We start from the raw sequence: 21316 nt of genomic DNA, 5'->3' as shown, positions 1-21316 counted from the left end.
TTTTTTCCCCACTTATGACAAAACAATGGCACATGTGCAATTTTTCAGCACAAGAATTAGCTTTTTTGAAAGAGAGAAGTGACACATTTTCAGGCCCTGAAGGCTGTTTCCATTTCATTTCATGAGAATTAATTGACAATCCATCCACTGAAAAAAAGTAAGAAATTTGTAAAATATGCTGGCCATGCACTTCTGTCAACAGGGAAAGCAAAGGGCTGGAGTAAGAGGCTGAATGTTGAGTGGGTTCTGGAAGGTACCATGGAGCTTGAGCCACAGATAAGATCCTTAGGGAGGTGATCATATTATTTATTCTGTTACTGATCTTAATGCAGAGAGAATCTTGAATGTTCAAAGAATAGGAAGCAATTGCTCACAAGCATCTGTGAGCAATGAAGTGGAAATAAGTTGGAGAAACTGAACGTTTAGTCAAATGGTGAACTGAAAAATTTCAATCCGGACTTCTCCTGCATGGCAAAATGTTTATGGCTAGACCATTCTGTGATGTTTCAATCTTCTCCTGAGGGCCAAGCTCCTGTTCTACATGTCATCTGCTGTGTTCTGATTGAATGTAAAGAACGGACAACGTTTCTTCATCTTTAAAATGAGGAGGTTGGAATTTTATGATTCCGTTAGCTTAGTGGAGCATGCTATTAAACATTTGTTTATGTACGGTTTTTATGATGGGGAGCTTTTCCTCATAACAACTGAATATTATTTAAGCTCATAAGAACAGGCCTCTAAAGAATGTATCTTTCTGATTCTGACAGTGAATGAGCCTGAGTTGAAATCATCTCAGATAATAACTCTCTAGTCCTTTACAAAACAAAATCCTCTTTTAAAACATTCAAGTGGCATAGTGGTTAAGTTTGGCACACTATGCTTCGACAACCCAGGTTTGTGGGTTCGGATCCCGGCTGATGACCTACATCACTTTGTCAGCCGTGCTATGGCGGTGACCCACATATAAGGTAGAGGAAGAGTGGCACAGAAGTTAGCTCAGGGCTAGTCTTCCTCAGCAAAAAAACCCTCCAACAATTATAGAAGTAACTATTCAGTGTAGAAGATACCCAGAAAACACAGACAAATGAAAAAGATTACTCTGATTGCTCAAAAAATAACTTTGGAAAAGTTACCATTGTTTTATTACTCTTATTTTAACAATGACAATGAAAGATGACATTTATGTCTTGATTGATTTAACAAGTATTTGTTGAGCACCTCCTGTGTGCCCAGCACTGTTAGGTACTGGGGAAACATCAGTGAAAAAAACAGGCAGAAATCTGAGAGCTCACACCCTGGGGAGACAAACATTCAATGTAATTGGAGTGTTAAATGGTGGAACCAGCTATGAGAAAATGAGATCAGGGGCTGGGAGACAGGGATTCTAGGGGATCACTATTTCAAATACAGCATTCATAGTTGTAAATCACTGCAAAGTTAGTATTTGAGCAAACCTTGAAGGAGCTGAAGGAGTGAACCATGATGAACTCTGGTGGAGGAGCCTTCCATGAAGGGGGATCAGCGATGCAAAGGCCTGGAGCACAGGAGGAACAGCACTGGAGACAGGATGACCAGAGGGGAGTGAGGGAAAGGGCGAATAGTAGAAGATAAAGGCAGAGAAGTGATGGGGGGCAGGGGGTTGGGGGGGGCCCCCGAGGGGGAGGTCACCAAGGTCCTTAGGGATCTCCAGCTCATGCTCTAAGTGACAAGAGCCATTGGAAGGCTTTGAGGCTGTGATGAGATCTGATTTACTGCTTTCACATTAGTTATTGTTTACCCCCATTCCATAACTGATTACATCTCAATTCCTTAGAGACACCATAAGCCCTGATTTTCTTTAACTTCCTTTATTTTGATTTTTCTCCCTCTTTCTCAATATTTTTTCCCTCTTTCCTTACCTAGACAAACCCCTCTGAGTTTGCCACTTAATTATATACTTCAGCTTTTCTGCTCTTAGGATTCATTTATTTCTGAGGTCCCGATTCTTTCAGTATCTGGCAGCTACTAAAATCAGACAGTTCTATCAATCCTCTAAATTCAATTCTTGCTGTTACAAGTCCAGAACTTTTGTCACAGCTATAGCAGAAATGGAAAGCAATTCATCACAACCGGATCCCCTTATGTTTTTAAACACTACAATTTACGGTATTCTATATTTTTATCCACGTGAAAGGAAAAGCAGTATGGAAAAAGATAAATGAGAAGTATTTTCAAAAAAGCTGTATAACTGAGGCAGGTATTTACTTTTAAAATCATCAATGAACTTGCATAATCAAAATCTGTAATGCAAATCATGCCCTTTTTAAAATTTGACTTTATGCAATAAATCTCTTTGCTTAAAAGTTTTAAGATAGTACCCAAGGCATCATTTTTGGGAGATTTCTTTCATTTTTTTTTTTAACACACTTTCTATTTTGGAATGATTTTAGACTCACAGAAAAGTTGCATACCTACATACTCTTTAACCAGTTTTCTGTTAAGATCTTATGTAACTACAGTATAATTATCAAAACTAAGAGATTAACATTGGTGTGTTGCTACTAACTACACTCCAGATTTTATTAAAATTTCACGAGTTTTTCCAGTAATTTCCCATTTCTGATCTAGGATCCAATCCAGCGTACCACATTGCATGCAGAGAGATTTCTTTTTAATGGCTGGTGGGCATATACGTGGGAATGAGAAGAGCATGGGCTTAGGCGTGAGGCAGGTCTGGATTCAAAGTCCAGCTCCACCAGTAGTTAGCTGTGTGACCTTGGACATGTTACTTTACTGGTTTTTATCAATTCTGTCTGCTCTTTTGTTCTGTTAACTCAGGTCTTTATTTCAGCAGATTAGATGTTTCATATTTGTTCTTAAATTTTTCCTCCATGAAATAGTTATCACCATTGTTTTCATACTGACCTTTCATTTTTTATCACAAACTGCTAGCAGATCACGTTTCTCTTCTTTCTTGGAGACTGTGTTTCAGCTCGTGCTCCCTACCGGGGACTCAGTTTACCGTAACGTCTATGCTGCCCTGAAGACTTTAATGTCATCTTCAATTTTGATATAATATGTAAAAAGGCCGTTTCTGCCCCAAGAGTATAAAGATATTCATTCTCAGTATCTTCTAGAATGTATATATTTCTTATTTTTCTCTATGTAAATCTCTGAAAATTCTAGGTGGAATTAAGTTTGTGTGAGGTAGGGACCAAATAGACTGTTTTCCCAAATTGATAGTTAATTTCCCAACATCATTTATTGAGTAATCCAACATTTGCTATCATCTTTATCATATTCCAAATACCCCATTAATCTGGGTCAATTACTGGACTGCTTATACTTTTCCATTAACCTTTATCTATTCTAACATTATACTAAATTGTTTTAATTTTATAGAAATTTATAGTTTGTTTAATATTTTAGAGGCTGGGTTCCTTCTGATTATACTTTTTCTCTAAACTTATAAAGACAGTTTTATTTATTGAATAGCAATGAGTTGATGAGTTAAAACGATGCATTTGGATTTTTAAAGAATAGCAAAAAGCGTTTTTGGTTTTTTTGCTGAGAAAGATTTGCCCTGAGCTAACATCTATTGCCAATCTTCCTCTTTTTGCTTGAGGAAGATTGTCTCTGAGCTAACATCTGTGCCAGTCTCCCTGTATTTTGTAAGTAGGTCACCACCACAACGTGGCCACTGATGAATGGTGTGTAGTTCCATGCCCTGGAACCGAACCTGGGCCACTGAAGTGGAGTGTGCTGAACTTAATCACTGGGCCACAGGGCTGGCCCCAAAAAGTGTTTTTATATCTGCTTATGACACAATAAAATGTCTCAGACAGACTGTTTCAAAATGATATGAACAATGGCTTAAATATATTTGTGGTTTTCTTACATTTACATTAAAAAGTTTTAGAAGAATATCACTTCTACCACTGTGAGTTTGTCTTTGTTTTTGATCAAAGAGATATTAGTGAACACTAATATGATACTAGACACAATTTTAAAAATGCTTAAGTATGCAAAATTTTCAACACTGTATGCTTCCTTTTTACCCCATTGAGTAATTTTTCTTTGGGAAAAAGAAAAATTTCAATTCTTGATTACTGATCTCAAGGCACTGAGGAAACACAGGAACCCCATTTACCCTGCTGCGGGGTTCCCTTTTCTCCTGCAACAGATGTGTAGACACAGACTAGGTGTTACCATACTGTACCATCAGCGAATTTATAACCATACACCCTTTTTTTTCCACACAATGAACATCCAAGGAACAGTGGTGAAAGATGGAAATATTGACAGTTATATTAGGAATTTGAGAAAAAACAGAAGTATTTGAAGAAGTAGGGAAATCAGAATCCTTGGATCCTCTCTACATCCTTGCTGGAGGACAGGGCAGACTTATGGCAGCAGAAGCCCTCATTCAGTGCCATGATGTGGACAGCCAGCTATGGTGCAGATACTGGAGTTAACTGGGTCTCCTGATACAAACGTGGACAAAAATACATTAAGGGAACTTTACCTCAGTGACCTGTATCTGTTCATGATTTCTAGTGGGTCTCTATTTAACTGCAGGGACCTCTTCTTCTAAAAGTGTTTGAGAGATTTACCCATCTTATTTTTAACCTGTTTGTTGCCTGCCCTATACAGCATATGAGTTTACTTTCCCTCTTGGTAATTTGTAGAAAGCAAAAGTGATAATCTTGAATACCTGTTATTTAAACAAGAAGAGATCATTTCTTCACATGTGAAAAAGGGAACATTGCACGCAGCCCAGGTGGTACTGCCTTGGTGAACTGATGGGATTTTGTCTAATATGCCCTTCTTCTGGCCTTGGCTGGACAGCTGTAGAGAAAGCTGTATAGTCTGACCGCTGACAGACAAAAGGCAGCCAAGAAGGGAAATTCAGAGTTTGGACACCCAGGACTTAGGGGGCGTGGAATTATAGTCCCCAGACATGCCAATTCCTACTACTAGCTTTCTTGGGGCCAGTTTTTGGTTTTGGTAGAATTGTAAGGTTGTTGTTTACAGTATCCCAGTGGTTGATAGAACTGATTTTCTAACTGCTGGTAGTCAATGAAGGGAGATTAGGATGGGTATAAGGTGAATTAAGCTTTTCTTTCTGTTTTCTTTTTATTGAGATATATTTGACATATTATTTCAGATATACAGCGTAATGATTCAGTATATTTGTATGTTGTGAAATGACCACCACAATAAGTCTGCTTAACATCTGTCACTACACATAGTTATAATTTTTTTCTTGTGATGAGAACCTTTTAATATCTACTCTCTTAGCAACTTCTGAGTATAAAATACAGTATTTTTAACTATAGTCACCATGCTGTACATTAAATCTTCAGGACTTTATTGTATAACTGAAAATATGTACCTTTTGACCATCTTCACCCATTTCACCAACCTCCCAACTCCCTCACCTCTGGCAGCCACCAATCTATTCTCTGTATCGCTAAGTTCATTTTTTTTTTAGGATTCCACATATAAGTGAAATCATACAATATTTGTCTTTTTCTGTCTGACTTATTTTACTTATCATAATGCCCTCAAGGTCCATCTGTATTATTGCACATGGAAGAATTTCCTTCCTTTTTATGGCAGAATAATATTCTGGGTGTGTTTTTGTCTGTGTGTATTTATGACATTTTCTATTATCCATTGAGGAACACAGGTTATTTCCATGTCTTAGCTATTATAAATAATCCTGCAGTGAACATAGGAGTACAGATATCTTTTTAAGATAATGCTATTGTTTCCTTCAGATATGGCAGCTCTATTTTTAATTTTTTGAGGAATCTCCATACTTTTTTCCATAGTGGCTGCATCAATTTATATTCCCACCAACAGTGTACGAGGGTTCCTTTTTCACCATGTCCTTGCCAACATTTATTTCTTGTCTTTTTGATAATAGTCATCTAAGAGATGTGAGGAGATATCTTGTTGTGGGTTTGATTTGCATTTCCCTGATGATTAGTGATGCTGAGCACCTTTTCATGTACCTGCTGGCCTTCTGAATGTCTTCTCTGGAAAAGTATCTATTCAGATCCTCTGCTCATTTTAAAATCAGATTGTTTTTTGTTATTGAGTTGTATGAGTTCTTTATATATTTTGGATATTAATCTCTTATCAGATATATGATTTGCAAATATCTTCTCCCATTCTGTAGGTTGTCATTTCATTTTGTTGATTTCCTTTCCTGTGCAGAAGCTTTTTAGTTTGATGTAGTCCCAATTGTTTATTTTTGCTTTGTTGCTTTTGCTTTTGGTGGCAGATCCAAAAAATCATCTCCAAGACCAATGTCAATGAGCTTACTGCCTATGTTTTCTTCTAGGAGTTTTATGGTTTCAGGTCTTATGTTCAAATCTTTAATCCATTTGAGTTCATTTTTGTTTATGGTGTAAGATAGTGGTCCAGTTTCTTTCTTCTACATGTGGCTGTCCAGTTTTCCCAGCACCATTTATTGAAGAGACTATCCTTTCCCCATTGTATATTCTTGGCTCATTTGTCATAAATTAATTGACCATACATACATGCTTGAGTTTATTTCTGGACTTTCTATTCTGTTCCATTGATCATGTGTCTGTTTTTATACCAGTGCCTCTCTGTTTTGGTTACTGTAGCTTTGTAATATAGTTTGAAATCAGAGAGCATGATGCCTCCAACTTTGTTCTTCTTTCTCCAGATTGCTTTGGCTTTTCTGGGTCTTTTATGGTTCTATACAAATTTTAGCATTGTTTGTTCTATTCCTGTGAAAAATGATATTTGAATTTTCATAGGAATTGTGTTGAATCTGTAGATTGTTTTGGTTAGTATGGACATTTTAACAATATTAATTCTTCCAATCCAAATGGAATATCTTTCTATTTATTTGTGTCATCTTCAATTTCTTTCATCAGTGTGTTATAGTTTTCAGCATACAGATCCTTTACCTCTTTGATTAAATTTATTCCTAGGTATTTTATTTCTTTTTTATTTAATTGTAAATTAGATTGTTTCTCTTTCTAAAAGTTTGTTATTTTGTTGTTGGTGCCGTTGAGTCGATTCTGACTCCCGGTGACTCTGTGTACAGCAGAGCAGAACCCTGCCCGGTCTTTCTGTGCCATCCTCTCACCTTCCAGCGCTGTATCAGACAATGCTCTGCCACTCTTCCTAAGCTTTTCATGGTTAATGTTTTTGGAAGTGGGTGACTAGGTCCTCCTCCCTAGTCTATCTTAGTCTGGAAGCTCTGCTGAAACCTGTCCACCATGAGTGATCTTGCTGGTGTTTGAAATACCAGTGGCATAGCTTTCCACATCAAAGCAACATACAGCCGCTGTGGTATGGTACACTTTTCACAATTAATGATCCAATACTGATACATTATTATTGACTGAAGTTCATACTTTATTCAAATTTCCATAGTTTCACCTAGTGTCCTTTTTCTGTTTCGGGATCCCATCCAGGATACACATGCATTTACTTGTCATGGCTCCTTAAGGTCTTCTCAATTGTGACAGATTCTCATTCTTTCCTTGTTTTTGATGACCTTGAGATTTTTGAGGAATATTAACAGGTTGGCTGTTTTGGGGTATTTGCCTCATTGAGGTTTGTCTGATATTTTCCTCATGATTAGACTGGGATGTATTTTTTGGAGGTAGACCAAAAGTTAAAGTGCCATTTTCATCACATCATATCAAGGTTTCATGGTATCAATATAACATTATTTAGGTGAACGTTGATCATCTGACTGAGGCAGTGTTTGTCAGCTTTCCTCTGGGAAGTTCTTCTCCTCTCACCCCCTTGCAGACTGTCCTTTTTGGGAGGAAGTCACTCTGCACAGCCCACATTGAAGGAGTACAGGGCTGTGCTCCATCTCCATGAAGGTGGAATATCTGCATAAATTATTTTCAGTTCTTCTGCATAGAATATTTGTATCTTCTTCCCCATTTATTTATTCAATCATTTATATCACTGTGACTGCATTGATACTTACTTTATACTTTGGGTTATAAACCAATATAAACTACTTCATTTTATTGCTCAAAATATTCCAGCTTTGTCCAATATGAGTTCCTTTAGTTGGCTCCTTCATCCCTCTGACATAATCCCATCTTTGTTTTTGTTTGTTTGTTTTTCATTATTTTTCTTTTTCTTGTCTTATCGTTTTCTTACTTTCTGGCATTACAAGATGCTTCAGGCTCATTTTGTGTATCTCCTGCCACAGTGTTATAGTCAGCAATGTCTCCCATAGATTTTTACTCCTAATGTATTCAGATCTATCAGTCTTTCTCTTTATGCACTGTACATTTTGTCTTATTTTGTTGACATTTTTAAATAATTCCTCCCTTATTTCAGTATTATAAGATACTTCCTTACATTTACTTCTAAAAGTCTTAAAATTTTGCTTCCAGTTTTTAAATTTTTGATTCATCCAAAATTTTTTTTTGTGCATGCTACTTGGTAGCAATGAAATTGTATAATTTACTATTTAAATTGTCACAGTGGTCTTTTTGAATCGTCCATTCTCTTCTCATTGAATTGTAATTCTATTTCCGTTATATATTCCCGTATATACGTGGGTTTGCTTCAAGGCTTTCTGTTCTGTTCTCCTGGTTTATTGGAATATCTTTGCCCAACACCACACTGATTTAATTGCTTTAGCTTGAGAAATTAGAAGAAAATATTAGATTGTCCAGAGGAAGATATTAGAAAATATGTTATTTTTATGATCTGAGTATGGTGAAGGTATGCCTCAGCATGACACTGGGATCATAAACTCTGAAGTGTAAGGATAGAGGATAGGTTTTCTAAAAAGCATTTACTTCTGATGAGCAAAAGGCTATATAAACCGCATTAATAAATTAAAGCTGCTTTTTTTTTTTTTATTGCAACAGACATCATAGAAAGACATAAAATTCTAGAAACTTTCAGAGAAATCCTCAGAATAATGCTGTGGATTACATATCTGAGTTCAACCTTAAACTCTGAAAAGTTGGATCAGTCAAGAGCCTCTCAGATTTCCCTAGGATTCTTTCAAGCAGAAATAGTCTTTTTGAAGAGAGTGTTCTTCCTGTATAGCTCTCTCCCCTCCAGTTAACCTCTTGCTAACCCAGGACTGGCCTGCAGTAAGATTTAGGGTAAATGTCTACCTTCCTTTCATTTCAAGTCAAATACTGGTGATAGAGACACTATTCTACTAGGAAACTTGGAAACTATTCAGAATTTGTTCCATTTTCAAACAAGGCAGGAGATTTAGAAGACTACTTACTGAAGCACAAAGAAAAGTCTCATGGTCCCTCAGGTGGCAAGAATGGCCTTCTATGCCTGTGTCTAGTGTTTGAAAAGGGCACAGGGAGGAGTAGGACACCACAAACCATGGCACTTTCCCTTCTTCTCGAACTTCTAAAAATTGAAGTGAAATTTACATGCAGCGGAATGCACATATCTTAATTGTCCAGTTGATGAGTTCAGATAGATATATTCACTTCTAAAACCAACATTCCAATCAAGGTATAGATTATTTTTATCACCACAGAAAGTTTCTTCTCAACCCTTCTCTGTTGGACACCCTCACCCTTGCCTTAAATAAGTAACCATTGAGGTACTTCATATAATTCGTGTATTAATTATGTCTGTTCTTGAATTTTATGTAAATGTTATCATACAATGTGTATTCTTTTGAGTCTGGCTTCTTTCCTTCAACATAATGTTTTTGAGATTTATCCATATATTGTGTGTCTCAGTAGATTTTTCTTCTTTTTTCTTTCATAGCTGAATAGTATTTCATTATATATGAATATATCATCATTAGTTTATCCAGTTTTCTTTTTTTTTTTGCCAGCTATTCGGGTTGTTTTCAATTTGGTCTATTATAAATAAAGCAGCTATGAAATCTTGTACATTTCTTTTTGTGGACATGTCAGTCCATTATCAGATACATGATTTTCAAATACTCTCTCCCATTCTTCCTTGATGGTTTCCTTTAAAATACAAAAGATTTTAATTTTTTAAGAACTCGATTTATCTATTTTTTTCTTGTTGCTTTCGGTTTCATATCTAAGAAGGCTTTGCCTAATCCAATGTCGTGAAGATTTTCTTCTAAGAGTTTTTATATTAAATTAGGGTCTGTGATCCATTTTTAGATATTTTTTGTGTGTTGTTTGATTCCAGAAGATGTCTAACTTCATTCTTTTGTATGCGGCTACCAAGTTGTCTTGGCACTATTTGTTGAAAAGTCTATTCTTTACCCCATTGAATTGTCTTGGTACTCTTGCTGAAAAACAGTTGACATGCATGTGGTTTGTTTTTGGACTTTCAGTTCTCTTCTATTGACCTATACGTCTATCCTTATGCCAGTAGAATACTGTCTTGATTACTGGAGTAATCAACACAAATGCTACTGTGTAGTAAGTTTTGAAATTTGGAAGTGTGCATCTTTCAACTTAATTTTTCATTTTCCAGATTCTTTTGACTATTCTAGGCCTGTGCATTTTCATGTGAATTTTAGGATCAGCTTGTTAATTTCTGCACAAAAAAAAGAGGAAAAAGTCAGCTGAGATTTTTATAGGCATTACAATGAATTGGTCAGATTAGTTTTTCTGGTTTTTTGGACTTCATATGAATGGAATTTAGAGTACGTACGCTTTCGTATCTAAATTCTTTCACAGAGTATAACGTTTTTGAGATTCATATTATTTATGTATTAATAGTTCATTCCCTTACATTGCTGAGTTTTATTTCATTGTGTGAGTACACTCACTTTGTTTATCTATTCTTCTGTTGGTAAACTTCTGGATGGTTTCTAGTTTTTAGCTATTATGAATTAAGCTACTATGAACGTTCATGTGCAAGTCATTATTATGGGCATAGGTTTTTATTTCTCTTTGGTAAATATCTAGGAGTGGAATCACTAGACCTTATGTTAAGTGTACGTTTAACTTTATAAGACATAACTGTTCTGTTTTCCAAAGTAGTTGTTCAATTTTACATTTCCACTGGCAATATATGAGAGTTTTGGTCAATTGACATCCTGCCAGTATTTGAAATTGTTAGTCTTTTTAGTATTAGCCATCATAATTGGTATGGTATCTCATTGTGGTGTCTCATTGTGGTTTACTTTGCATTTCTTAGATGATGAAAGATATTGACCACTTTTCATCCACTTACTGTCCATTTATATGTCTGTTAAATTCTTTTGCCTATGTGAAAGAAGTGACTAGTTTTCTTATTGAGTCACGTGAGTTCTTTATATATTTCGAATACAGGTCTCTGGTCAAAATATATATTGCAGATTTTTTCCCTTTCTTTGGTTTGCCTGTTCATTTTAAATAATGGTGTGTTCATGAGCAGAAGCATTTTAATATTGATGAAATTCTATTAATATTTTTCTCTCACAATTAGTGCTCTATGTAGTCTAAAAATATTTGCCTTCCCTTTGTTGACAAGAATATTACTTAGTGTTTTCCTCCAGAAACTTTATAGTTTTGGATTTATGTTTAGTTCCATGACCATTGAGACTTAATCTTTTTCTCTAGTGTGAGTTGGCGGTTGAGGTTCATTTTAAAAAACGTGTAGTTATCTATATATTTTGGTATCATTTTTTGAAATGACTATTGAATTGCTTTGGTACCTTTCTTGGAAACCACTTGCCTCTATATGTACAGGGCTATCTCTGGACTCTCTCTTCTGTTCTTTCTATTTCTCTATCCTTTGCAAATGCTGCACTGTTTGATTATAGTTAACTTGTAATAGCCTTTAAAATAGAGTGTAAGTCTTTCAACTTTGTTCTTTTCCAAGATATTTTCACTATTTTGAGATCCTTTAATTTCCATGTCAACATTAGAATCTGCTTATCAAGTTCCTCAAAATACCTCTTGTGATTTTGTTTATAATAGTATTGAATCTTTAGATAAATATGGGGAGAAGTGACATCTCAACAATATTGAGTCTTTTGATCCTTAAACATGACATAATCTCTCAGCCATATTTTATGGTTGTTAGTGTGGAGCTCTTGAACATCTTGTTAAATTTAGCCCTAGTTAATTTCTGATTTTGGGTGCTAATGAAATGAAACTTGTTAGACTTTTTTATTTTCTGAATGTTTGATAGTTGTTTTCTTTCAGAATTTTAAAAGTGGTGTTCAACTTCCTTCTGGCTTCCATGATCCCTGATGAAAAATCTGCAGTCATTAGCTTTGTTGTTCTTATGTTTCATTCCCGGATTGTGGGTTTGTTTGCTTTGTTTTGTCTTTAGTTTCCCACAGTGTGATTATGATGTGCTTGGGCAGAGATTTCTTTCAAATTATCCTTTTGGTGTTCATTGGGCTTCTTGAATCAGTAAGCTTATGTCTTTAACCAAATTATTAAAAAGATATTTTGCTCCACATTTTTTCTCTTGTCCTTCTGAGACTCTGATCATATGAATGCTAGAACTTTTGGTGTTGTCCCACAGGTCTGAGTCTATTTTTTTCTCTCTGTCTTGAGCTGATTGAATAATTTCTACTGATGTATCTTCACATTCATTGATTCTTTCTTGGTCATCTCCATTCTGTTATTGAGTCAGTCTGATGAATATTTTACTTTAGATTTTCTATTTTTCAGTTTTAAGACTTTATTTCTTCTTTGTATCATCTTTTTCTTTGCTGAAATATTCTATCTTTCCACTAATTTCGAGTTTGCTCTTCTTTTTTATTAAACAATTATACTTCCTCCAGTAATGTCTTTTTTTTTAAAAGAAAATATTCCAGCATCTGTGTAATCCAGGGGTTGGTGCCTATTGATTGTTTTTTTTTTCTTATGAGTTGAGATTTTCTCTGTTCTTCAGATGATGAGTAATTTTGGACTATATCCTGGATATTTTGAATATTATATTGTGAGACTCTCGGTCTTGTTTTTAGTATGAAGGAGGTGCTTGATGTTTTTGTTTGTCTTTTTAGCTAGCAGTTGACCTGGTTAGGTTCAGTCCTCAAGTTCTGACCTACCTTCTCTGGGCTGTGGTTTGAATGTCAGTTCACTTTTTGTAGTGTATGCGGTACTTTTTGGATTTGTTCCATGTATGCACTGCCCAGAGGTCAGTCTCATTTTAGATCTATTACTAAAATATAAATGTGCAGCTCAGAGGTAAGCATAGGAGTCCATGCACAACTTTATGGGATTGCTCATTTGATCTTCCTTCTCTGTGTGATCTCTCTGACATTTTTTGACCTGCCTGGAGCCTCCCTTCTGATACTCCATCCAGAAAGCTATGGCTTTAGTTTTCCTTCTTCCGCACACTTCCCGCAATTGCATCTATGTCTGGAGCTAAGCAGTCTGAAGACATACAGAGAGAAAAAAGCAGCAGAAATTTGCTTCTCCTAGTCATTTCAGCTCCTCTTGGAAGAAAGTAGGTCCCCCTTCCTCAGAGTTTTAGATACCTACCCTGCCATATGAGTGCTGTCCTTCTGCTGCCATCCTCAGTGCAGAATTATCTAGGTCTGGGGAACAAGAGAAGAGAAAATGAGAAAACAACTAAATATTGATTCTTATAGACTCCCTTTCCTGCTCCTTGGGCAAGAAAGAGAGCTGCTCCTGGAGCTTTCCCCGTCCACACTTGGTGTGTATTTCTGAGTTTGACTTATCTTTGAGTCCAGGCCTGGTGATACCAGACGGGGAAAAATAGTAAACTCACCACTGGTTCAGCAGAACTTTTAATTCTAATCTCTTTCTCCAGTATACCAGCTACCATTCACTTTCAGAGTCTTTAGATGGTTCTATGCTTCTGTCCAGGATTTATATTTGCATTCAGTGAGAAAAACAGGCTGGAGTGTGCTTGCTCCATCATTCCTGGACCTGGAACCCTGAAGTGATTTTTAGGCCAGAATCAGTACCTTCCCTTCAGCAGGGATTGGACTCTGAGCGTGCTAGAGGCCCTGGAGATTTCCTTTGCTTTATCCCAACTGTCAATGTTTGGAAACATGATTGACCTCAGATGCACTGTTTATAGCCCTGCTGATTGCATTTTGAGTCACTGGGGAGTGCTCTTTGCTTCCTTGTCCCACTCTCAGCCTTCCTGTGCCTTCAGTGTTGTTCTCTACTCTGCTGCCCTGCCCCCCCAGCATTAGAGGGCTGTAACAGTATGTTCAGTGAAGGCCTAGGGGGCCTGTGCACCTCAGTTCTCTTGCTTTTATCCACAGCTCTAGGAAACCCCATACATATGCTCCTCAGGGTAATTCTCTCTCTGTGATCCTTCACAAGCAGCTAGCAACCCGTGCCAAGTACTCATTGAAAGCCAAGAGTACATGAGGGCATTTCTGTGTCCTGCCCTTAGCTTTGGTGGTCCCTGCTGCTCACACACTTTAGGAGGATTCTCTCTCTGTGCTCTTTCTCTGGCCCAGTACTTCCAGGTGCAGATTCAGTGAAGGGCTGTGACAAAAAGTTGGCAGCTAGTACAGACTCCTTTTGTAACTGGGGCTCCTAGGGATTCTAAACAAACACACCAGCATGCTCAACCTTTGAAGGTTTGTAAAAAGTTTATCTGGTTTCTCCTAACTCCCATCAAGGGCAGATTTCTCTTCCATCCATTGTGCTACCCAGGAGGAAAGCAGCCATGGGTCTCTTCACTCCTCAGAGGGGGAGCTTATAAATCTCCAGGTTTCAGCTCACTTATATTTCTTAGTATCTTCTTAGTATCTTGATATATTTCTCTAATGGTGTCTTAAGATTTATGATATTGACTCTATCAGACTTGTTTTTATTTTTATGGTGGAAGCAATATTATCTTGAGACTTTCTATATCTTAAGCAGTTTGACTTTTTTCAACATTTTCCAGCACGACTTATTGAACAGACATCCCTTTCTGTGTTGAATTGCCTTGGCACGTTTGTCAAAAATTCTATTTTTTTCTAATTATTACTAAAATCTAAATTCAAAATTTCTAATTTTCCTGATATTCCAAGGAGCTTATGAGATGTGCCATGATGAGCTCCCCTTTCCAGGTAGTTATCTTGGGTTTCCACACTGGTTTATTCTCACCATCACTTTCATCATTCTTCAATGGCCCCAAACAGCTCCTTGAGTATCTATGGAGAATTTTCATCTAAATGCCTTTTGCTAGTGACTGATAGTGGTTCAAATAGGAAGACAAAATTAAGAAGAAAAATTTCAAAGTTTGTGTCAGCTTTTACACTTACTCTGTATAGCTGCCTATTGTCGAGGAATCTATGCTACAAATGACTCTGATTTCATCTCTTTCCTGGACATCCTGGGAAGGTGCTTTCACTGGATTCTTGGAACTGTATCACATAATAACCACACTGTCTGAAACTTTGCATGTTGTTATTTTGACAGCAACACTTTTTAGAAGGACCTAATTTTTGAGCTCTTACCCTCAGTGTGTTCTGATTTTGCTCTCATCTGATCATTCATGTTATTCTGGCACACAACTCTACAATGCAGAGTTCTTAAGGAAGTGGGTGAGGCAGCTTTTTACTGTTGGTCGCTGCTTCTGAAATTAGCTTTCAGCTCGTAGCACCTGGAATGTATCATTGGAATGTGTAGTGCGAAAAGCAAGTGTTCAAATAAACTTCAGAAACTCAGCAACTTATATTCCTATATTAGTGACTCAGTCAACATGTAATTATATTAAAAGCTCTGAGGCATCTTGCCAAATAGATAACTATCTAACTTTATTTAACTAGTGCTAAACTCACTGGAGATAGAATGCTTTTTTTTCAGATATACCTGTTAGCAATCAGTTGTCTAGCAGCTATTTGTACCACAATGATCTTTTTATCTAACAAGACAATTTTCTCTTCATCATTATCTGAGTCTGTGGATGCAGGAATGTGACTACATTCTTTTTTTCTTTTAATTTCCCTTCATGTTATTAGCACTGATATTTAGTTAGATAAAATTTATATTTTAGTAATATATTTGGTAATAGATATAAAAATGAGTAAGGCTCAAGATGCAGAGAATGAGAGACTGTAGGAAAAGGTATATAGTATCAGAAATAGAGAACACAGGAGGATAGATAATAGGAACACTTAGTAATACAGGAGAGAAGTTAACCTGGTAATCCCAGAAATAGCAGTCTTAACATTGGTGTCCTTGGCTTGACAACTGTGCTTGCTGGGTATGATATCACAGAGGAGAACAGGCATATCCTATATGAATGCAAAGTTAGAGGCTGGGAAGCCAGAAGACTGACTCGTAGGGCCCTGATGCTAAATGTTGTCCCTGCCTTACATGTGGAATAAGATGCATTTCAAAGCCTTCGTGGTAGAGGAACGTGTTTGCTCACTTATTGGATAAAAATTTTATTCTATTAGAATTATGACATTATGTTTGCTGAACCTGCACTCTGTTAGTTGATGATATGTAAACTGAGGCACATAGTCCTAAATGACTGATCAATTTCAGGTACTGGACAGCTACTTTCAAACCCTTCTCAGAGCTAGTGCCTCATCTAGCTCTCGATAGCTTTTTTTTTAAAAAAAAGAGCCTTAGAAAAATTGTCATGTTTTTTAACCTTAGTGCATATTAGAAAGATATATATTTGCACAAATATGTATTAAATTTGAAAGCAGTGAATTTAGTGCTGGGTTACTGTTATCAACTGCCACCAAGTCACCAACCCACTTTGTAAATAGGAAACCTTTAGTATGCTTAATTATCTACTTAAATATATTGGCATTCTGTGGGAACTGCCTTTTTAAATATAATTTGGAATGAAATCAGACATTTATTTTTTATAATCAAAAGATAAAATACCACGTGACTCAGAGACTACAGGTAAACTGATTAGCTTTTGTTTATTTACATACTTCCCTTGACAAATTTAATAAAACTCTAATTTCTAATCACTACAACACACTGATTTTCAAGACATGAAAGGAAGTGAAGGTGTCTTCATACAAAAATTAATTTATCTAGCTGATTTTTTAGTTAAACTTTTTTATTTTGAGGTAACTGTGTATTCATATGAAGTTGTAAGAAATAACACAGACAGATCCCAGTGTACCCTTTACCCACTTTCTCCCAGTGGTGGTAAAGTCTTGCAAAACAATAGTGTAAAATCACAGTACCAATTCACATTGATACAGTCAAGGAACAAACATTTCTATCATCATATGGATCCCTCGGGTAGTCCTTTTATAGCCACATCCCTTTCCTTCTTGCCCTCACCCCCTCCTTAACCCCTAACAACCACTCATCTGTTCTCCATTGTTATAGTGTTGTCAGTTCAAGAGTGACATATAAACGTAATCATACAGTACATAAACTTTTTAAAAATTTTTTTAATTGCAGTAACATTGGATTATAACATTACATAACTTTCAGATGTACATCATAAGATATTTTGAATTCTGTGTAGATTACGTCATGTTCACCACCCAAAAACTAATTCTAGTCCATCCCCTCACATGTGAGCCTGATCACCCCTTTTGCCCTCTCCCCTTCCCCCATGGTAACCACCAATCCAATCTCCATTGCTATGTGTTTGTTTGTTGTTGTTTTTATCTTCTACTTATGAGTGAGATCATATGGTATTTGGCTTTCTCCCTCTGACTTATTTCACTCAGCATAATACCCTCAAGGACCATCCATGAGATTGGCCTTTTTCACGGAGAATAGTTCTCTGGAGTATCAATCGTTGGTTCTTTTTTACTGCTAAATAGCATTTCATGGTATGGATGTACCACAATTTGTTTAATCATTCACCTGTTGAAGAACATTTGGGGTTATTTCCAGTTTGGGACTATTATGAATAAAGCTGCTATAAACAATCATGTGCAAGGTTTTGTGTGAACATAAGCGTTCATTTCTCTGGGATAAATACCCAGGAATTGCAATATGCTGGGTTACATGATTAGTTTTTTACGGAACTACCAAACTGCTTACCAGAGTAGCTGTACCATTTGACATTCCCAACAGCGATGTACAAGTGATCCGTTTCTCCATATCCTTGTGAGCCTTTGATGCTGTCACTATTTTTTACTTTAGCCACTCTGATATGTATGTGATGATGTTTCATTGTGGTTTTAGTTTGCATTTCTCTAATGGCTAATGATCTTGAATATCTTTCATGAGCTTATTTACCATCTGTGTATAATCTTTGGTGAAATGTCTCTTCATGTCTTATTGCCCATTTTCTAATTGGGTTGTTTCTTTTCCTTTTTCTTTTTTTTTTTTTTACACTGATGAGCCTTGGAGAGTCCTTTGTATATTCTACCAGGACTACTAGATATTCTAGTCCCTTTTAGGACACGTGGTTTGCAAATATTTTCTCCCAGTCTGTAGCTTGTCTTTTCATCCTCTTAAGATGGATACTTCACAGAACAAAAGCTGTCAGTTTAGATGAAGTCCAGTTTTTAAATTTGTCCTTTAATGGATTGTGCTTTTGGTATCAAGTCTAAGAATTATTTGCCTAGCATTAGGTCTCAAAGACTTTCCCTGGTTTCCTAAAAAGATTTATCATTTTTACATTTTACATTTAAGTCTCTGATCCATTTTGAGTTAATTTTTGTAGAAAGATTGAGACTCAGTTGAAGTTCTAATTTTTTTCTTTTTTGACAATGGATGTCCAGTTTCTCCAGCACCAGCTGGGGTTTGTTTTATCGCTCAAGATATAGTCTGTCCAAAGACTGGCACTACATAATGATAAAGGGAACAATCCAACAAGAAAATATAACACTTGTAAATATCTATGCACCCAACATAGGAATAACTAAATATATAAAGCAATTATTAACAGACATAAAAGGAGAAATAGACAGTAACACAGTAATAGTAGGGGACTTTAACACTCCACTTACACCAATGGATAGATCATCCAAACAGAAGATCAATAAGGAAACATTGGCCTTAAAGGACACATTAGACCAGATGGACTTAGTAGATATATACAGAACATCCCATCCAAAAACCACAGAATACACATTCTTTTCAAATGCACATGGAACATTCTCCAGGATTGATCACATATTAGGCCAGAAAACAAGTCTCAATAAATTTAAGAAGATCGAAATAATACCATGCATCTTTTCTGATCACAAAGACATGAAACTAGAAATCAACTACAGGAAGAAACCCAGAAAAGCCACAAAAATGTGGAGATTAAACAAAATGCTACTGAACAACGATTGGGTCAATGAAGAAATCAAAGGAGAAGTCAAAAAATTCCTGGAGACAAATGAAAATGAAAATATGACATGCCAAAATCTGTGGGATATAGCAAAAGTGGTTCTAAGAGGGAAGTTTATAGTAATTCTGGCCTATCTCAACAAAGAAGAAAAATCCCAAATAGAAATCTAAAAGCCCATCTAAAGGTACTGGAAAAACAACAACAAACAAAGCCCAAAATCACCAGAAGGAAGGAAATAATAAAAATCAGAGCAGAGATAATGAAATAGAGACTAAAAAACCAATAGAAAAAATTAATGAAATCAAGAGCTGGTTCTTTGAAAAGATAAACAAAATTGACAAACCCTTAGGTAGACTCACCAAGAAAAAAAGAGGGAAGGCTCAAATAAATAAAATCAGAAATGAAAGAGGAGAGATTACAATGGATACCTCAGAAATACAAAGGATAATAAGAGAATACTATGAAAAGCTATATGCCAACAAATTGGATAATCTAGAAGAAATGGATAAATTCTTAGAAACATACAACCTTCCAAAACTGGACCAAGAAGAAGTAGAAAATTTGAATAGACCGATCACCAGTAAGGAGATCAAAACAGCAATCAAAAACCTCCCGAAAAATAAAAGTCCAGGACCAGATGGCTTCCCTGGTGAATGCTACCAATCATTCAAAGAAGACTTAATACCTATCCTTCTCAAACTCTTCCAAAAAACTGAAGAGGAGGGAAAACTTCCTAACTCATTCTACAAAGCCAACATTATCTTGATACTGAAACCAGACAAGGACAACATAAAAAAAGAAAATTAGAGGCCAGTGTCACTGATGAACATCGATGCAAAAATCCTCCACAAATTACTAGCAAATCGAATACAACAATACCTTAAAAAGATCATGATCAAGTGGGTTTCGCTCCAGGGATGCAGGGTTGGTTCAACATCTGCAAATCTATCAGTGTGATACACCACATTAACAAAGTGAAGAATAAAAATCACATGATCATCTCAATAGATGCAGAGAAAGCATTTGACAAGATACAGCATCCATTTATGATAAAAACTCTAAATAAGATGGGTGTAGAAGGAAAATACCTCAAAGTAATAAAGGCCATATATGACAAACTGACAGCAAATATCATTCTCAGCGAAGAAAAACTGAAAGCTATCCCTTTAAGAACAGGAACCAGACAAGGATACCCACCGTCAAGACTCTTATTTAACATAGTATTGGAAGTCCTAGCCAGAGCAATCAGGCAAGAAAAAGAAATAAAAGGGATCCACATTGGGAAAGAAGTGAAACTGTTACTCTTTGCAGACGACATGATTTTCTATCTAGAATACCCTAAAGAATCCACTAAAAAACTTTTAGAAAGAATAAAGGAACACAGTGAAGTCACGGGATACAAAATCAATGTACAAAAATCGGTTGCATTTCTACACACTAACCACTAAGTAGCAGAAAGAGAAATTAAGAATACAATCTCATTTATAATTGCAACAAAAAGAATCAAATACCTAGGAATAAACTTAATCAAAGACGTGAAAGATCTGTACACCAAAAACTATAAAATGTTGAAAGAAATCGAAGAAGACACAAAGAAATGGAAAGATATTCCGTGCTCTTGGATTGGAAGAATTAACTTCATTAAAATGTCCATACTTCCTAAAGCAATCCATAGATTCAATGCAATCCCTGTCAAAGTTCCAACAACATTTTTCACAGAAATAGAAGAAAGAATCCTAAAATTTATATGGAATGACAGAAGACCCCGAATAGCCAAAGGATTCCTGAGAAAAAAGAACAAAGCTGGAGGTATCACACTCCCCAATTTCAAAATATACTGCAAAGCCATAGTAACCAAAGTATCATGATACTGGCACAAAGACAGACACACAGATCAATGGAAGAGAATCAACAGCCCAGAAATAAACCCACACATTTATGGACAGCTAATATTCTACAAGGGAGCCAAGAGTGTACCATGGAGAAAGGAGAGTCTCTTCAATAAATGGTGTTGGGAAAACTGAACAGCCATATGGCAAAGAATGAAAGTAGACCGTTCCCTTATACCATACACAAAAATCAACTCAAAATGGATTAAAGACTTGAATGTAAGACCTGAAACTATCAAACTTCTGGAAGAAATCATAGGCAGTACGCTCTTTGACATCAGTCTTAGCAGCATATTTTCAAGTACCATGTCTGACCAGGCAAGGGA

General features: G+C 36.2%; 1 protein-coding gene across 19 annotated transcripts in view; it reads left to right on the top strand.

The window, feature by feature from the left end:
* Positions 1-21316, top strand: part of NCKAP5 (NCK associated protein 5) — a 918003-nt gene that overhangs the window by 414448 nt on the left and 482239 nt on the right. The gene's annotated exons all lie outside the window — the stretch shown is intronic.

This window comes from Equus caballus, chromosome 18 (genome assembly GCF_041296265.1).
Source record: "Equus caballus isolate H_3958 breed thoroughbred chromosome 18, TB-T2T, whole genome shotgun sequence".
Lineage (NCBI taxonomy): Eukaryota > Metazoa > Chordata > Mammalia > Perissodactyla > Equidae > Equus > Equus caballus.
Note: the sequence above shows the minus strand (reverse complement) of the source record. Positions and strands in the feature narration are given on the sequence as shown.